The sequence below is a fragment of the Melospiza melodia genome, chromosome 3, assembly GCF_035770615.1.
Source record: "Melospiza melodia melodia isolate bMelMel2 chromosome 3, bMelMel2.pri, whole genome shotgun sequence".
In the NCBI taxonomy this organism is placed as follows: Eukaryota; Metazoa; Chordata; class Aves; order Passeriformes; family Passerellidae; genus Melospiza; species Melospiza melodia.
In genome coordinates, this window is record NC_086196.1 from 27,798,938 (window position 1) to 27,816,413 (window position 17,476).

Consider the following 17,476-nt stretch of genomic DNA (forward strand, 5'->3'; position numbering starts at 1 on the left):
TAATTTTTAATTGAAATACTTTGATATGTGCCTCAAGAATATATCAATGCTGAATGCTCAAAGTGTTAAGGAAGTTAAGGATGATCTTCCTAAAAGGCATCTCCCAGAAAAACAGAGTTGTATATTTGGATGAGGATGAGAAATTTTGAGAGCTGGGTCTGCAGGGGTGTAAGTATCTTTGCAGAGCAAAGCTGCATCTAAACTTGATCCAAAATTCTGGCACTGAACTCCTGTGCAAGAACATAATAATGTTGTTTTATGAAGAAGTTTGGAAATTTTTTTATGCCATCTTTAGAAGAGACTGCATTGGAAATGTTTTTTCTTTTGATGTAGATACACCTTGTTGATGTGGATTAAGAAATATTTTGCCTCTGGTTATAACAGGATATTGCATGTCCTGGTGTTTTACCCAGTGCTAAGAAAGTGGGGCAGATTCTCAATTAGATCAGGGGCAACCTTACCAAAATCCTTGGGACCATGTGGTCTCCCAAAGAGTTAGCTGTTCCATTTGAAAATCTGGCTGTCTAGCCTGAAGTTGTTTTTTCTTTTTCTTCTTTTGAGACTCTCACTTTATCAGATTATGATTTCTACTTATATCTTTTAAAAGATTCAGAATATCTGGGGGGAAAAGCTATCAAAAAAAAAAAAAAAAAAAACAAAGCAAATAATTCAATACTATTTATAATGCTGCTTTGCTAATTGTTATCAACACTTTGACAACATGAGTAATATATTAAAAAAAGTTCAGGTAATACCAGAGGAACTATTATAAGAAAATAAGAAAATAATGTCTGATAGTATGCTAGTATGAAAGTACTTTGTAACTTATTTCAAATAATGGGAAAGTTTAATTTACAAATTACAAAAACCAACTATTGCTTAGATGCATTACATTTCTTAATTTGCTCTAATTTAGCGACAGGCTTTTGAGTCTAAGATGGTAGACAACTGCATCTCCTGCTTTCATTGTAAAGAAATAGAATTTTCTTGTGTATTCAAGGTATAAAATAGCTCTTTGGATAGCATAGGTTAAGCAGTTTCCTGATTTTTGAGGGTTCCATCAATCTTTTAAGCCAAGGTACTGGTGAGCCAGTGTCCTTACATGATTGCTTTAAAGCTACTGCATATTGCTAGCTGTAATTCTTCCATTACACTGGGAACTAAAGAAACTTGCTTAAAGGCTGCTTACTGCCATCTTCTAGCATAGAGGGTACTAATTTGCCATTGAAAAAAGGATTAAAAAAGTACAGTGATTTGTCATCATCTTGGGGTTAGCAGTTAAATTAAGTTTTGTGAGAAGAGAAAGGAATTTGGGGACAATACTGGAAGAGATGTAAAAGTTTAATGGGTCATAAAACCGTGGAAGTTATATATGAGACTTACTGGTCACTATGAACTAGGATGAGAATAATCTGTTTTTTCACATGTAGCATCAAGAGTTTTTAATAATGAAATGGTTTCTTATCTCCCCAAAGATGCATCAGTGAAAGAAATTATCTGGAAAGACATCTTACTAACTGAAGGTCTAAGAGCAATCCTTTCCTAAGGAAAGCTGTTTACTCCCAGGCCGAGGGATTTCAGACAAAGGAGGAATGCAAGCCCTTGCTCTGGTTTCCCTGGCCAGCTGCAGCTTTGCTGAGAGGCTACAGAGGGGCCCTTGTCAGCATTTTGTCTAGACTTCTTTGCCCAGCTCAGCCCCTTAACAGAGGGTTTCTGTTTTCAGGTTCTGCAGTTCTTATACACCGTTTAAGAAGATAATTTAACACTTTATATTCCTTTTCTGAATAAGACAGGTAAAAACTTCATCTACACTTGTGATGATTACAGTTTTCAAAGTTTCAATCAAAGGAAGCAAGCAAGATACTTTTAGCACCATTTTGAAAATTTAAAAATTTTACTCTTGCATTTCCCATCCTTGAATCTTTACTGACAATGTGATCTGATCTTTAATACACCTTCACCAGAAAAGCTAGTTATGGATAAGAAATTGATCATCTTACTCAGATAACTAATTGCTTAGATCTGGGCAGCTGGCCCACAGGAATTTTTGTCTTTTTTTTTTTTTGTTTGTTTTTCCTGATCAATTTTTTTAGTTTCCTTCTAAATAGCTCAGTTTAGATTAAATTAATTGGGGCTCTAATGCTTCTTTCTGTCTCTATTTTGTTTCTCTCAATGTTTATCAGTTTCATTGGAAGATTTTCTAAAAATCTTTTGCTTTTTTTTCAGGTTTCCTGAGCCTCTTTCAAATTAATTAGACAGTGTAATTTCTCCTTGTGCATCTCCACAACTGATCCTTATTTTGAAAATTTTTATACAGGCTGTGTAACACTTTTGAATAAAAGTGTAGAATAATTTTAGGTTAGAGATATCAGGACAGGTTCTCTAAAACAGGAAAGAGGGCCTGCAGACACCTTGCCTGCCTTTTTCTCCTAGCAGGCTTTTCTTTTTGATGTAGACCTAAGATGTGATTGATGTTGGACTGTTGAAATGCCCTAAATCAGTTGCCTCATTTAAATGCTATACTCTGGAAATACTGACAACATCCAAAAGACAGAGCTTTTTTGACCTGAAAGCTAAAGCATAACATTTTATTTGTTGGCCCAATAAAAGGTATTGCATTATCTGCCTTGTCAGTAGACACTGACATTCATAGTGCTTGGCCCTTATCCTAGAACACATAAAATGCTCTTGGTAAATTTCTTGTGAAAGGCTGGATAGACAACAGGCACAGTGGCAGCAGCGTATCTCTCTTCCCTGTCTCATTCGAGCAGGAGGGATGGTGTGTTTAGTTTCTCCAGTAGGGGTGTTTCAGGATGATTACTGTAATTGAATCTGGTAGCAGACACATTTGTGGCTTTGCAGATGTTGTAAAATAGCATTTAATGTTTTCTGTCATGAGTCACTTGCAGCAGCCCCCACCTCTTCCCATCCAGAGGAAAGGATTACCCAGCTGAGGTAATAGCATTTATGTTTGTGAGGGAGTTAGCCCTCCAAGTGCACATCAGACCAGCTTTTTTATGTGATTATTGGCTTCCCATAGAATGTCAAGACAAAGCTGGGAATTCAGCACTGTCTAGACTGTGTTCTCAAAGCCATTCCTTGATACCCCACATTTCAAGGTGGAAATCTTATCCCAAAAGTTGGCTCAGGTAAAACAGAGGTTTCTATAGGAGAGTAGGGGAGGAAGAGAGAGCTCACTGGCTCTGGCCCAATTTGGTGCAGGAATATTCTGAACTAGTCATGAGCAGGGCCTAAAGTTCAGCACCACTCACTAAAGAAAATCCAAATCCGGGTCCCACTAAAATAAAACATTCTGTAGCCATTCATCTGGAAAGTGAGCAAAAGATTGGTCACTGTTTATGCAGGCAATGGTCTAAAAATTCAGGGACTGTGAAAAATTTTGGATGGTACAATGAACTTATTTTTTTACAGGTCCAGGGAAGATATGTCATTTCAGTATAGGCTATGCAAATTTGAACTGATACATGGAACTTCTCTATCCTCATCCCTGAAAATTTACACCCTAACCAGCAAAATCTGAGGGCAGAGAATGATATGAAAGATAATTGATTAGCTGCTGAGAAATGCTGCATATCAATAGGTTACAAAGAATAGTCATTTAGGTTGGAAAAGACCTTTAAGATTATTGAGTCCAACTGTTAACCTAACATCCCCAAGTATATCTCTAAATGATGTCCCTAAGTGCCACATCTATGCATTCTTTAAATTCATCAAGGGATGGTGACTCCACCACTTCCCTGTGCAGCTTGATAAATAAATTTTTCACAATATCCAGTATAAATCTGGATGAAAGTGTGTTCCCACTGGAGCACTGTTTGGGCAGCTGGATCGGTGTGGTGGGTGCAGAGCTTGGTGAGGCAGTGACTTTTTACTCCGTGGGTAACTGTGCTCCTTAGCTGAGCTGTCTGGGTTTCAGTGCTCTTCCTGTGCCCCTTCCTGCTCAAGGTGTCAATCCATGCCCTTGCTGACACACCACACCCTGGCTATGGGCACTCCCAAGGACTTTTATAGGGTTGGGGTGCTTGGTTGCCCTCACCCTGGTCTCATTTGCCACTGTGGCACAAGCTGTGAGCTCCTGGCAGGTGTGTCTGCTCCCCTGACATTCCCCTAACACACCCATGTGCACCACACTAGAGCTTCCCACTGCAGCAACTGAGAACAAACCTCACAGGGGAAAAAAAATCTACCTTTTTAAATCTCTCAAGTTTTTATGTATAGGTACAGATTATGTACTTGCTTTTCAGAAGGTGTTATAGGTGAAATATTGTTGACCTCTTGTGGTTTTTTGTCATTTGTTTGCTTGGGTTTTTCCTGAAGATGTTTTTGTTTCTTTCTTTTGTTTCTTTCCCCACTGCTACATATTTTATTAAACAACTGAAAATGATATAGAACTTTAAAACTCTTCTTGCACTCGGAGAAACTGGCTGAGCATGCATGTTGTGGTTCTTATTGGGTTGGAAAAGCAAAATCTCTTTTAGTACGCAGATGTTCATCTAAATGACAGGAGAGAGCCTTTAAAATAAGGCAGGTGTTGTATAAATGATTCCTATGTCCTGAAGTTCAGGACTATTGAGTATTAGTAAGAACTTTTTATTAGGGATCTTAGAAGGAAGTGGGAATTAATTAAAATACTACTCAGAAAACATGACAGAGTGAGTTCATATAATAATGATGGGAAATAGTCTTATTGGTTCCTGCAGAAACCTTGATGTGCTTTCAAAGAATCTTGGATCTAATTCAGTGTTGTAGGTTGGAAAGTCATGACCACTAAAAAGGGAACCTGTAATCTATGTGGGATATCATTTGAATACAAAAGAGAGGTTGTGACTTTCCTTTTATCTTCTCTTTCAGGCCTTTCCCAATAACTGTACAAGAATGCAGAATGAATCAGAACAGTCATTTACAGTTCTTGAATGCAGGTAGTATGTTTTGTGCTAAAGCCTTGGGCTTACCTCTAACAGTGGAATTTAACTTTGGAACAACTGTACAGAAAGACCAACATTGTAGCAAGTAAGTATTAGAAAATACTCATCTGCTCATGCTTTATTTCTTCAATCCTACTGGCTATTTATCTTTTTTCCACCTCTTACAAATGTGGGGGAGAGTCTCAACTCTTTTTTACTTAGAGAAATAAAATATTAGCTGTCACTCCTCTTTGGTGCAACAAATGTTCTAGAGAGAATTTCAATATGTATTTTAACGGAACAAAATCTTAGGGAGGAATGTTTACTGCAGAAGCTTTTGTCAAAAGAAAACACTGACTTCGCTACATAAAATGCCTCTTTCTGGTAAACAACTGGTATTTCTTTTTTAACAAAAAACAAAACAAAAGGAAAAAAAAAAAAAAAAAACAAACAAACAAGAAGCCACAAAAAAAAAAACCACAAAAAAAACCCCCAAAAAAAACAAAAAAAAACACCCCTAAAACGTAATGTCACCTGACAGGTGAGAAAGTTTGTCATCTCATAAGTGCTACATGAAATTATGAAAAAGTGTGCATACAGCGGGGCATTTTGCTTCATTGTGAAGGCTGAAAGGAAGAAGATGATATTTTTGTCTTTTAGAACAACCAAACAATTTGGCATAGCAGGAATCCTATGACTAATTCAAACCAGTAGTCATTCATGTAAAAGTTTTCTTTTCATGGAAGAAAGACCATTTTGCAAAAAGAAAAATGAAAATAAAAAGAACAATCCTAGGAGCATAGGCCAACCTTTGATGCATGAGTAGGAATAAGAAAAAAAAATGTGTAAAATGAATGATTTTCTTGAGGAGAATTCTGTTCTTGTTAGAGTTTAAAAAAGGGTTTCAGTTTGGATAATGCTTTTCATTTTATGCTATTATATTTAGCAATTGTATGTTGAAGTTCTCCTCTGGTAAATTAATGTATTTATAAATAAATTTGACAAAATCGACAAAAAAACTAGGTTACTTCTGCAAAATGCATCTGGAGATGAGAATGTGTCATGGTAGGTTATCAGTGCACTATTGGTTCCCTCCTGTGCTAGAACAGACTCTGGGGATGCAAAAGCAGAGATCTATCAATGAAGAAGTTAAATGGCCACAATGGAGCACACTGAAAACTTGGTTCAATAAAGAAATAAGAACATTTCAACTCTTAGAGAAGGGGGGGAAGTAAAAAACTCAACAATAAAAATTAAAACCCTAAATTTTTTTCCACTTTAGTGAGAGATCTAAGAATTCCAGTCAATTTGGTGTTCATTTTAATATGAAGCAAATTAAAAGGTAAATTTAATGCAATACAGAAATACCTAGCAATTGAGATTTCTGAAACTAAGTAGCTTCTTAAAGTAGCAGGAAAATGTAGACTACTAAAGAAAGGCAGAATCCAAGCAGATGTGTTTCCATAACAAGGAATACATTGCTGCTTTTCAATTTTCTTAAGGCAGGCAAATAAATATGGCCTTCAAGAAGCATCACAAGTCTTTAATGCTTGAGCCTCATGTTAAGATTCATAGATCAAATAGAGCAAGGTTGGATAGTTGGGTAAGGTGTGCGGCCTGTGTTATGGTCAAGTACTTGACCACAAAGTACTTGTTTAGCCTGAAGATTTGTGTCTTTTCTGTAAAAGCTCTTTTCTAAATGTTGCTTTGATCCATTCTGCCAAAGGTCTCTTAATCCTCAATTTACCTACAACTGGGTTGCTCAGAGAATTCATGCATTTTAGAAATGCCTTAACACTTACATTTTAATTCCCTCAAAATCATCCATCCAACTCCTTGGCAGTTTTGAAGTAGGACTATATTTTGTGCATTCCTAGCTGGAGTTGGGATGGACTTGGGATCAAGTTGCATGGCTTTTTGACTATGTGGTGGTTTGGGTTTTAGGGCAGAAACAAGGAAGGGCCCTCGCAGAGCAGTAAAGGGTTACCTGGATGTCCAGGGGTAGTGCATTTTCCCTGAACAAATGTTTGGTGCCATATCTGCTGTTTGGATCTTGGGTAGCAGTAAGATGATCTCATCTTACTACACGTTCTTGTTGGTCACGTGCATCATAGTCTGCCTCAGTGCTATCAACGTGGCACAGAATGGGAGCACTGTGGATGGCAATCCATGTGTAATCACTGTGCTGAGCATATGGACTGGCAAGCAATGCTGACACACATTTGTCCTTATATGCCAGTGTTTGTCCATAGAGATGATACAGTCTGTTTGTCAGTGACTAAAGAGGACAAAAGCATATCCTTTGATTGATTCATTTATTACTCAACTGCAACAACAAAAAATGTGATTGCAGACAAAGCTTTCTGTCCAGGTGAGTTTGTTTTATACCCAGTATTGAGTGTTTCAGCTTAGCAAGGACATTGCCACATTTTTGTACACAGTATGTGTCTGGCCATCTATGGAGTCATTGTGGGCCACAGGTTTAGTGACAGTCAAAAGTCTCTATCGTAATTTAATTTTGTCTAGCATGGTCTCTATCATTATTTAATATAGTTTCCAGATGAAGAGATTTGGCTAGTTTTTATTCCAATGTGAAAATCTTTTAACTGCACTACAAGTAGAAGAAAGTTGCTCACTCTGTTTCTGACTGAAAACCCAGCAGGGAAGAATGGTTTTTGAAGTGGTGAGAACTAAACAGTCCATGGACTGTTTATTCCATCTTTACTCACCCTAGCAAGATTAATTTCTTGCAGATCCGATCAGTATACATCCCAAGGTGGACTATCAGTTCTGAAGGAAACCAGAAGCAATGAATAAGTCAGCTTCCCTTCCTTGCAATGCTAGCAACATCTGGGTTTCTAGTGCCCTTGTTAGCTAAATCAGAAATGTCACAGAAGTCTGAAGTCATAACATTGCTTCCCCTAAAAATTGCAGAAAATGACTTGCTTTTGTAATGAAATGTCATTTGTGGTGTGGGCTGTGCTTTCTAGATGTGGCTTGAAACAATTTTCATAGCAGTTGAAGTGTCTATTTATCAAGTGAAAAGGAACTAGGGGCCAAATGCATTACATTTTCAGCTGAATTCAATTTGTGTTTCTAGAATGGAGATTAGGCTTTTACTAATAAAGCTTGCTGTGAGGCTAAGAACAGAAAAGATAACCACTTTGCTCTTTTTGCTACTCATTTCTGGGACTGAAATGTGTCTGAACTTCTACAAAGGTGCAGAACAGCACTTCAGGATATTTTGAATAGTCTATTCTTCTTAATGGGCTTTTAAAATACCTATTCTGGATGTTTTTCAAGTTGAAGCATGTTTCAGCTTTTATCTAGCACTCCTGCTTTTACTTTACTCTTGCATTGTTATGGCCAGAAACTCCATATATCTGTGTTTCAGAGGAATATCTGCTTTGGGGGTTTTTGTTGCTGGTTTGTTTTGTTGTTTTTTTTTTTTTTTTTTTTTTTTTTTCTTTTTCTTTTTTTTTTTTTTTGTTCTTGTTGTTTGTTTGATTTGATTTTTTTCCCTAAATCTTCACTTTTTTTTTGTTAGAGTAACATGGCTTTTACTTATTTGTGTAAATTCACATTTCTTATTGCTACAGCCACTCTTCAAGTTTAATCCTCATTTTGCAGTCCTAGTAGCAGAGCCTTGTATGGGTTAATTTCTGTAGTTGCCAGATATTTTGATGAAGCACTGACCACTTTGTCAGGAGAGCATTGCCTCTGCTCAGGCTAAATATTCCATTCATCCTGCTGGGAGTTTTCTCATCTCTTCTTGAAGGAAAAATGGAGTTATAGGAAAGAGACAATATCCTCTGCAACTGTAAATCATTGTAGGATTGATTTTGGAGGGAGGATAGATGGGGAGACAATGGTATAAAGGTATAAGAGGTAAGATATTTGGCCATAACAGGCAGACAAAATGGGAATGTTTTGCAGTGCAGTACCATATATTGCCTCTTTCAGGAAAGATCTTTCTCACACAAAGGTGGCATCTGCAGGAGTTTGTACATGTCCAGCCTGCAGGTACTGCAGTGGGTGGGGAAACTGTGAGGTGGAATTGCACTTAGACCTATCTGCCAAGAATATTCTGCCCCCAAATGTGCCCCCGGGGAGACACTGAGAGCTCAATGCACTAGAAAATGCCAGCGGGTTGAATTAAAGTCAGGAAAATGTGATTTTCTCATCAAATTTTGCTAACCTGTAGAGAAAGGCATCAGTATTCAGTCTGAGCTGATAACAGGTTTAAAAGATGTAGTATAATCAGTGCTGCCAGGAGACAGCATAGACACATCATTCCTTGTGTGCTGCTGTAGAATAGAAATTACATTGTCCCAAAGGGCTCTGTTGAAGTAGAACTTTGAGCTTTATGCTTTATGAAAAGTTGTGATACTTGGAGATCAGTGAACCAAAAGTTTCTTTTTTTTTTTCTTTTTTATTTTTTCATACTTATCTGAGGAAGTAGGAGAAGTTTTAGTATAGTAATATTTGCTAAGGAGCTCATGAAGGTGGCCTCATACTCTAATGCCTCCAGCAGGAAGCAACAACCTAAACAGCCTCAGGCAAGGCTTTTAAACGGACTCCAGGATACCCAGTAGGCTCTGTTTTGAGGCCTTCTCTTGATTTCACTGAAGCTAAAGTAAGGAAAGAAAAAAACTAAAGGAAATATTTTCCCAGTGTAGGTCTTTGACAGGATCTTATATATATATATATATATATATATATATATATATATATATATATATATATATATATGTCTTACTCTCCAGTCTCTGCTAAATGAATAGTGAGGGGATCGACACTGTCAGCTGGGATGCATGTAGAAATAAAAAACAAAATGTTGAAGACAAACAGTCTTATTTACTTTAGTTAGAGATCACAAAAGCTACAGAATCACATGAGGTATGCAGAAATCTTCACAGCTTCTTGGAAGAAACACTGGCTGGGGACTTTTTCATTAGGTCCATTTATACCTCTGACTAGTTTTTAGAAGTACAACAATCTAATATTTGAAATCCACAGTCTCCTTTTAATGCTGTGTTACTGTGGAATATCACTTTTGCATAAGTGATGTGTGCATTGCTGCAAAGTCAGGAAATGTCTCAGCTATGCAAGTTGGATCCTTAAATGGTGATTGACAAAATTTTTTAAGTGTCTGGGAGTCTTTTATAGGTTTGCACAGAAACAGCTCTTGTAATTAGATAAACATGAAGCCATAAATAAGCTTATGTTATCAAAAAATAAATCAGAACTTAACAATAATGGAAAAAGGTATGATTTTTATTCTTCCTAAAATGTAAAAATATGTGTAAAAATTTTGCCTTGCAACTTCTGTTGAAATTGAGGAGGGTAAAAAGTTTTAAATTTTTGATACCTTTATCCGCATATTGTAGTGATTTCTGCATGCACTGATCACAAATTGTTACTTCTATTTACAGAAATGTAAACTTCCTGCATATTTGGTATAGAACAATTTGATTCTGTGTGAGGATAAGGAGGGTTGATCAAATAAGTGTCAGCTATGTTGATGGCAAATAAGGTACAACTTGTAAACTTGTAATTGAACGGTCCTGGCAGCATGGCATCAGTTCTTACATGACAGGGAAAGCAATATGAACACTTCCTTGTTTTCCTTGTGTGCCTCTTTAGCCGTCTGTGTTACCTTTGCATCAATTCATCAGCAATGGCATTCTGTAAGAAGTGTCTTGCTGCCTATCAGGGAAAGCTATTGCTCAAGATGGCAATGCCAGGCTGTATATATTATGGATATATTATATTTCCTTCCTTTCTCAAGTTCTGAACTTCTGATGGTGGCTGCTATTTTCTTAGAAGGGATTATGTTTCTGATTTGAGAGCCCAGAGGATGATCCTAAACACCTCAAAGAGGCTCAGACAGCAAGTCACTCTCTATGAGTTGAAGAGCAATCAATTCTTGATCAACAAGAAAAAAATATCAGTTTTCCCTGATGCACTGCACACACAAAATTGATACCTGCTTGCAAAGTCTCCCTTCTTTCTCTCAGCTGCTATTAGATTAACAGGCATCCTCACAGAAAAAATGCACCAATTTATGCCACATCATGGTGTGCTAGAAAACTTAGATAGGATGACATTAAAAAGCCTGGAATTAGCTAATCATGTGGGACCTTCAGAAATCCAACTGCTAGCAGTGCTGACCTTGCCCCAGGTAGGTGCAGGTGTGGCATGTTAATGTCTGGTTCAGAGCTCAGGACTGAATTAGAGCTAATCACTGCAGACAGCATAGCAGGATAGAGAGAACAAACAGTGACATACAGATAGAGTAAAAGAAAATTGTGCTAAGTAAGGAAGGAATAAATAATTGGCTAGGTTTCTTTATTATTACCTTGGAATGAAAAATTTGAGTTTGTTACTGACCTGCTGTTAAAGCCAGTACCATTAAAGTGGAACTGGAATGTTAATAGTGTATTTCTTTCTGGCTTAATGCACCTTTAATTAAATCTTTTGGAGCAACTACTTTGCTTTTCTTGGAAAGGAGAAAAAATATTGGTAATAAACCATTGCTAATTTAGGGATATCATTTTTGTAACCATCAATGCAATTAGTAAACATTGCTTGGATATTTTGAAGCAAGATTAAATGTTAGAGCTTTGCAATGCACTCTGTAATGTTTTTACATGTGTAGCTCTTAGCATGCTGTTAAAACAGCAAGGTGATCACAGTAAGATGATTGTCTATTTTTGTTATTTTTTCAGTGCTTTCCCCATAGCAAGTACTGCCAAGCATGTGAAAGATATGCCACCAAATCTTCCCTTTTACATATGAATAAAAGAGCAACAAGTGTGTTATCAGTGAGGTTTAACTAGATGGGAAAATTACCTTGCGTTTATCAGAGGCCAGTGTGAACTTAAAATAAAACTCTTAAATGACTGAAAGTTCAGTTCTGGCAATAGGTGCAGAAAGCATGGCTGGCTAGCTGACACACCTCAGGCTCTCATCAGCATCCATTCACTTGCCTCTAACTCACAGTCATGGCTCAGGTGATGGTGATGGAGGGGTAATGAGGTAGGGTAGGGTCTGTTCCTGAGGATGTATATCCCACTCATTTGCTGTTTGTGTGAGGACAGTGGGAAAGGGAAAGCAGAATGAAAAAGGAAGGGATCAAAACCTTCTGAATTTTCATTTTCTACGGGGGAAGAAGAAATGCAGTACTTAATGGATGGTGGTAGACTCCTTATGAGGTCTAAAAGAGCCTATTTGTTTCTATTAAAGAACATAACTGGAGAAGTTCATCTACTGTTCTGATATCCACGGAAAAAGAGAAAATTTTCTGGGAATATTGCTGATGCCAAATGAGCTTCTATTCTCATTAAAATTCCCCCCACGCTGGCATATAGCTTTATTTGCTTCTACTCAGTCTTATTTCAATACCTGGCGTATTTAGGACGTTTCCATCCATTCCATCAACAGGGAAGGAATCCTCCTGAACTGCAATCGCTGGCCTATGGCACTGGATAGGGGTAATGGCTCCCTTGGGGCTATGGTAGACAGCGTTCAGGTCGCCATGGTGTAGGCAATATTGCTTTGCTTAAGACAGAAGAGTTTGCACCAGTAAAATACCTTTAAAACCGAATAATTGGTGTCCTGTGAGACAACATTTGTAAGATACTTTTCTTTTTTCCTGATGGGTATGGTTGGGTTCACCCCAGCTGGGTATCAAGCACCCACCAAAACTTCTTTATGACTCCTCTCCTCCTCAGCTGGACAGGGGAGAGGAAATGTAGTGAAAACCTTTTGGGTCAAGAAAAAGATAGGGTGTTCTGCTGGGTGTTTTGTGAAACAAAAATACCAATGGCCCATCTCCTCTCCAAGTACATTTTTGGTCAGGAACATCAAACGCTGTTGAAAGTCATTAACTGTTCGTGGGCTGGGAAAGTATTTATCTTTGGGAATATATATTTTTCCATGACAAAATAAAGGATAATAAATACATGCTTTGTGCTGATAGACTCTCTTAGTGGAACAGAGCTATAAAGAACAAATTTTCAGCTGCCCTGTAATAAACGTGTGTACCAGTCAGAAATAAGGTCTGCTGAGTTTGCACCTCAGAACAAAGATAATTTAGAACCATTAAGGAGCTTAAATAACAATCTTGGGATGGTAACAAAAGTCTTGAAAGTACAGACACAGGACCATGAGGGGCCCTAAGACCATAAGCACAAATGATCAGCCTGTATGCAACGTGGAGAGAAACTTGTTTTAGGGTATAATCAGAAATATTGTTTGGCTGTGCTGACTGAAGTGGCGGTAGCGGAACTGAGGTGTATATCCTGAACAGTGTTGAAAGCAGGAATCTCCTGCTAGAAGAATCTGGATATTATGAAAAATGGTAAGGAAAATCAGCAAATGTCTGTTAATTCTTTTGCCAAGTACTGTATGCAGGGTTCAAGTAACTTAATCATAACTAGAATTGTGCATCAACCTGTGGAAATTGAGTATAACTCATTATATAGGCATCTTTGGATTGTTCTTGCAAGTCTGCAAGACAAATTGCTGAGTTCACTGTTTCTATACTCCAGAAAAGAGCATGTAGAATTGATCACTGTGACATCCTCTGCTGTACTGATGTACACACAAGTACCATCACTAAAATAATTCTACCCAGGTGTTTGGTTAAGGTTTGGTTGATTATGCTTTGATCAATTTCTTTAGTTATATGCCTTTGAAAACTGGATATTAAACATGAATGCAACAGTACTTTGGGAAGGGCTTCAAAATTTCAGTCTGTATTCACAGTCATAGACATATTTTTCTCCCTGCATTTGGAAATAATGCCCTCTTAATACAGCCACTGTAGCAAATCCTGCTATCTGTTCAGTTGATCACGCATTATGATTTGGTTTATCCTTTCAAGTGGGTTAGAATAAATGAGATTTTCCATAGCTGAATTCCTAAATTGCCTTAAGCTGAACTTGGCTATTGATGATGCTGTGGAAATGGTGAAAGTTGCACAGCACTGTTCATCAGTACACTGGGAAAATAACATCTGAAAGGATGGGAATGAGGTAAATGTTATCTATTAAGAAAAAAAAAAAGGCAGCAAAACCCAAAGAGTTACATTATTTAGTCTTACATTATTTACCATTTACATTATTTACCAGTGTTATAAAAATGTAGAAAATACCAAAAATAGTTGTTCATTTTCTGTGTGGAAGAATAGCAAGGATGCTCTAAGAATTGGAGACAATATATTTGATTTCCTCTTAAAGTGCAGAAAATACATGATTAGCCATATCAGAAGAAATCAGATTGTGTGAGGTTGACATCAGCCAGCTGCCAGACTATCAAGTTGCCACTGTTTCACTTTATGACAAAACAGGTGTTGGGAGGAACAAAAGGGTGGAAAAAAAGGAAGAAAATAAGAAGTTTTAGCATATGCTGTAGAAGAGAGGAGAAAAATAAAGAAATCATAGTAATAATTTATCCAGACACAGAAAGGATGGCCAAAATATTCTTACTGCTTTGTTCGTGGTGTGGTTCCCACACTAGGCTGCTGGAGCACCTATCTTGCTGCTCTTTCAATTTTTAATGCAAAATACAAACTCAATTTTTAGCAGGGGATCAGAAAGACATTATATCAAAAAACCTAAAGACTTCTGTGTTTCAAAGGATCTGCTGGGAACTCATCAGCTCTGAGCTTTCATGTTGGAAGTGGCAGATGACACCTTGGAGCCATGGACAAACTGAGCCTCACAGAGCTGTGGCCCTGTGTGCTCCTGCCTGGCTCCTGGGGATAAAGCAGAAGGAGAACGAGGAGAAATGCTATGCAAATAAGTGTTTGTCTAAGTGCTGATATAATTTGGGGTGGGTCATTAGCTACAGTGCTTATGTCGATGAACTCAGGCCTGTAACTCATTAATCTCTGCTGCTTTAATCCACAGCTGTTTCTGAGCCTGCTGCAGCTCTGGTGTCATGGGCAAACTGGACTCGAGGTACACTGAAGCAGTACAAATAAGGATCACTGTCATGTGAACAAACAGTACAGAAAGAAGTGAAGTTGAAGAAGTGTTCCTAGTAAAACACAGAGGCCTCAGGTGAAATAACAGATCCTTACAGATTCTTTTGAAAGGTTATGTAGCACTAGTAGTTGGTATAAATTTCTTTTACTGGCCTCTTTGGTGCACAGGCAGGCAGGCTGAGATTATACCCAAGATGTAGGTATTATTTGGTATAGGGCTAGGAATTATAGAAGAGCCAGGTGTAAATTTTAGAGTTTGACTTTGGTTTGGCAGTCTCCCTGCCTGAAGCTTCACAGGCTGAAATGTTTACAGAGTTAGATCAGAGAACAGCAGTGAATCTTAAAATATCAAAGGCAGATTAGCCAAAATACTCTTAGGTAGTTGGGTCTTAATTCTTTCGGTGTTGTGGGAAGTGGCCTGTATCATGATTTTATCAAGATTACAAATTATAAATGCATTTCTCCTATTGGCATTTGACTGCTGTGTGGAACTGAAACTTTAAGTCTTATTAGAAGTTAATCAGCAAAAGACTACTATCTAGCCCCATTTTTATTTATTTGTATTGGTTTGAGGATTTTTTTGTTTTTTTCTTTCACTTCTTCCTTCTCCAATTAACTTTCAGTGTTTACTTGGAAATTTGAGAAACCAAAATATTTTGTCATTAATTCTTCTGTAATTCCTCTTTTGTAAACTTCTCATCTATATCAGGGTCTAATACTTGTGTTTCCCTTTCAGTCTAACATACTGCAAGGAATGTGTTTTCAATCAAACTGTGCATGTGCTTAATCCCTACATTTTTGTTAGTGAAGGGCATTAATTTTATTCCAGCCTGACCTCCTTCTCTTTGATGAACAGCCTTTGCTCCTTAAGAGCTCTTGTACCTTTCATCTATAGACCAGGTGAAGTGCTGCACTGCTTCATTTCTGAACAGATTCCCTTTAAGAGCATTCTCTCTTCACAAAGAAATGAATAGGTCTTTGCAGAATGATATGGGGTTAGTCTCAATTTGAAGAGAGTGAGAAACAAAGCAGTCTTCCGAATGAATGCTTTCCTACTGCATATGGCTAATTAAAATCCATTATTGCTTCCTGCTTTCCAAAAAGCAGTTGAGATATGGATTATTGGTGGCTTGTGGATAAAGCCTGAAGATCACATTGTAAAGCAGTGAAAAATTTTCAGCTAGATATTGAATGGTAATGTATCAGTGATCAGTTTATTGGAACTGAGTGACCAAAATACTGTAAAGAAAAACTGAATAAATTCTTATGGCACACACCCGTGGTTGGCTGTGAACATCCAAACATGATTTTTAAAGGCTTTGATCCTTCTGAAGATATGAACAATACCTTCAGAAGGATTTGAGCACATATGTTAATTTGAATGCTTACACAAGGAATTGGATGGCAGGTGTTGAGTGCTGCCCCAAACTTTGAAACAAGTATGTTTCTGTGAGCTAGTTTCCAAGAATTACTATCTGTTGTAGTGCTATTGGAATGACAATATCTAAGCAAATGTATAGAGTTGGAACTTCCAGTAGATTTATTTTTTCTCATTGAAAAATCTGGAATTATTTGAGCTCTCCATTTTGTAAGAAGGTGTTCAGATTTTGAAGGTTTTTTGTAAGATTTGAACTTGCTAGGCTGACATGGATATGGGAAAAGACGTGCTAGTTCAAAATTGATCATTCTTGCCTGAAAATTTGCTCTTGGTATAGTTGCCACCACTTTCAGAACAGCCAGACTGGGAGGGTAGGAAGAGCTTGGTCTTGGATAAGGCAAGGAGAGTTTTCTAAATATTGGCCCTGTGTTTATAGAGGGCTTTCACTGTAAGATATTTCAAAAGAACTGCCTCAGGTCAATACACTGGTACTTCTTAAAAAATGGGTTCTGTCAAGAAATTTATGGTTGTGCAAACATAGCAAGGCATTGCACAGAAAACACCATTCTACAGTAAGATAAGAGCTCATGTACCCCTAGGGGCTGATTGTTGTTCCAGGCAGATGATGCTTTCATATCCATTGAAAGTGCAATTTTAAATTCAGATGGTCTCTGTTGTGCTCTGATTATTTTACGAAGGACCTTGCTTTCCAGCTTCATGCTGGCATACTAATTTGATAGTTATTTCTTTTCTAATTTCTTAGTCTCAGACCTAATCTTTATGCTCCTTCTAATTGTTTTTTATTATTACATTTACTGTTTTAAGCTCTGGTTTCTCTCTGTACCTTAAGTAGCTTGCTGCCAGTGCATCTTTGCTACACCACTGTGCATGCAGTGTTCACTGCCTGTATTTGCATAATGAGCTAATCTTTGTTGGCTGATTACTTTGTGGAAAGAATTGAACTTTTAACTGATAATAATTGCAATCTATGAAACTGCACAGTCACCCCACAAATGATCAAAGTATGTTTGCTCAAAGTTCTGCTGAAATTGATGAGCTCTCACTCTACATATTAATACCCAGCTGGAAACTTTACCTTACATTCAGCTCCATCAGAACAAAAAACTGGGATCTTACTAGGTCAGTTGCTCTGGAGTTAATAAAAGGAAGATATTTCTA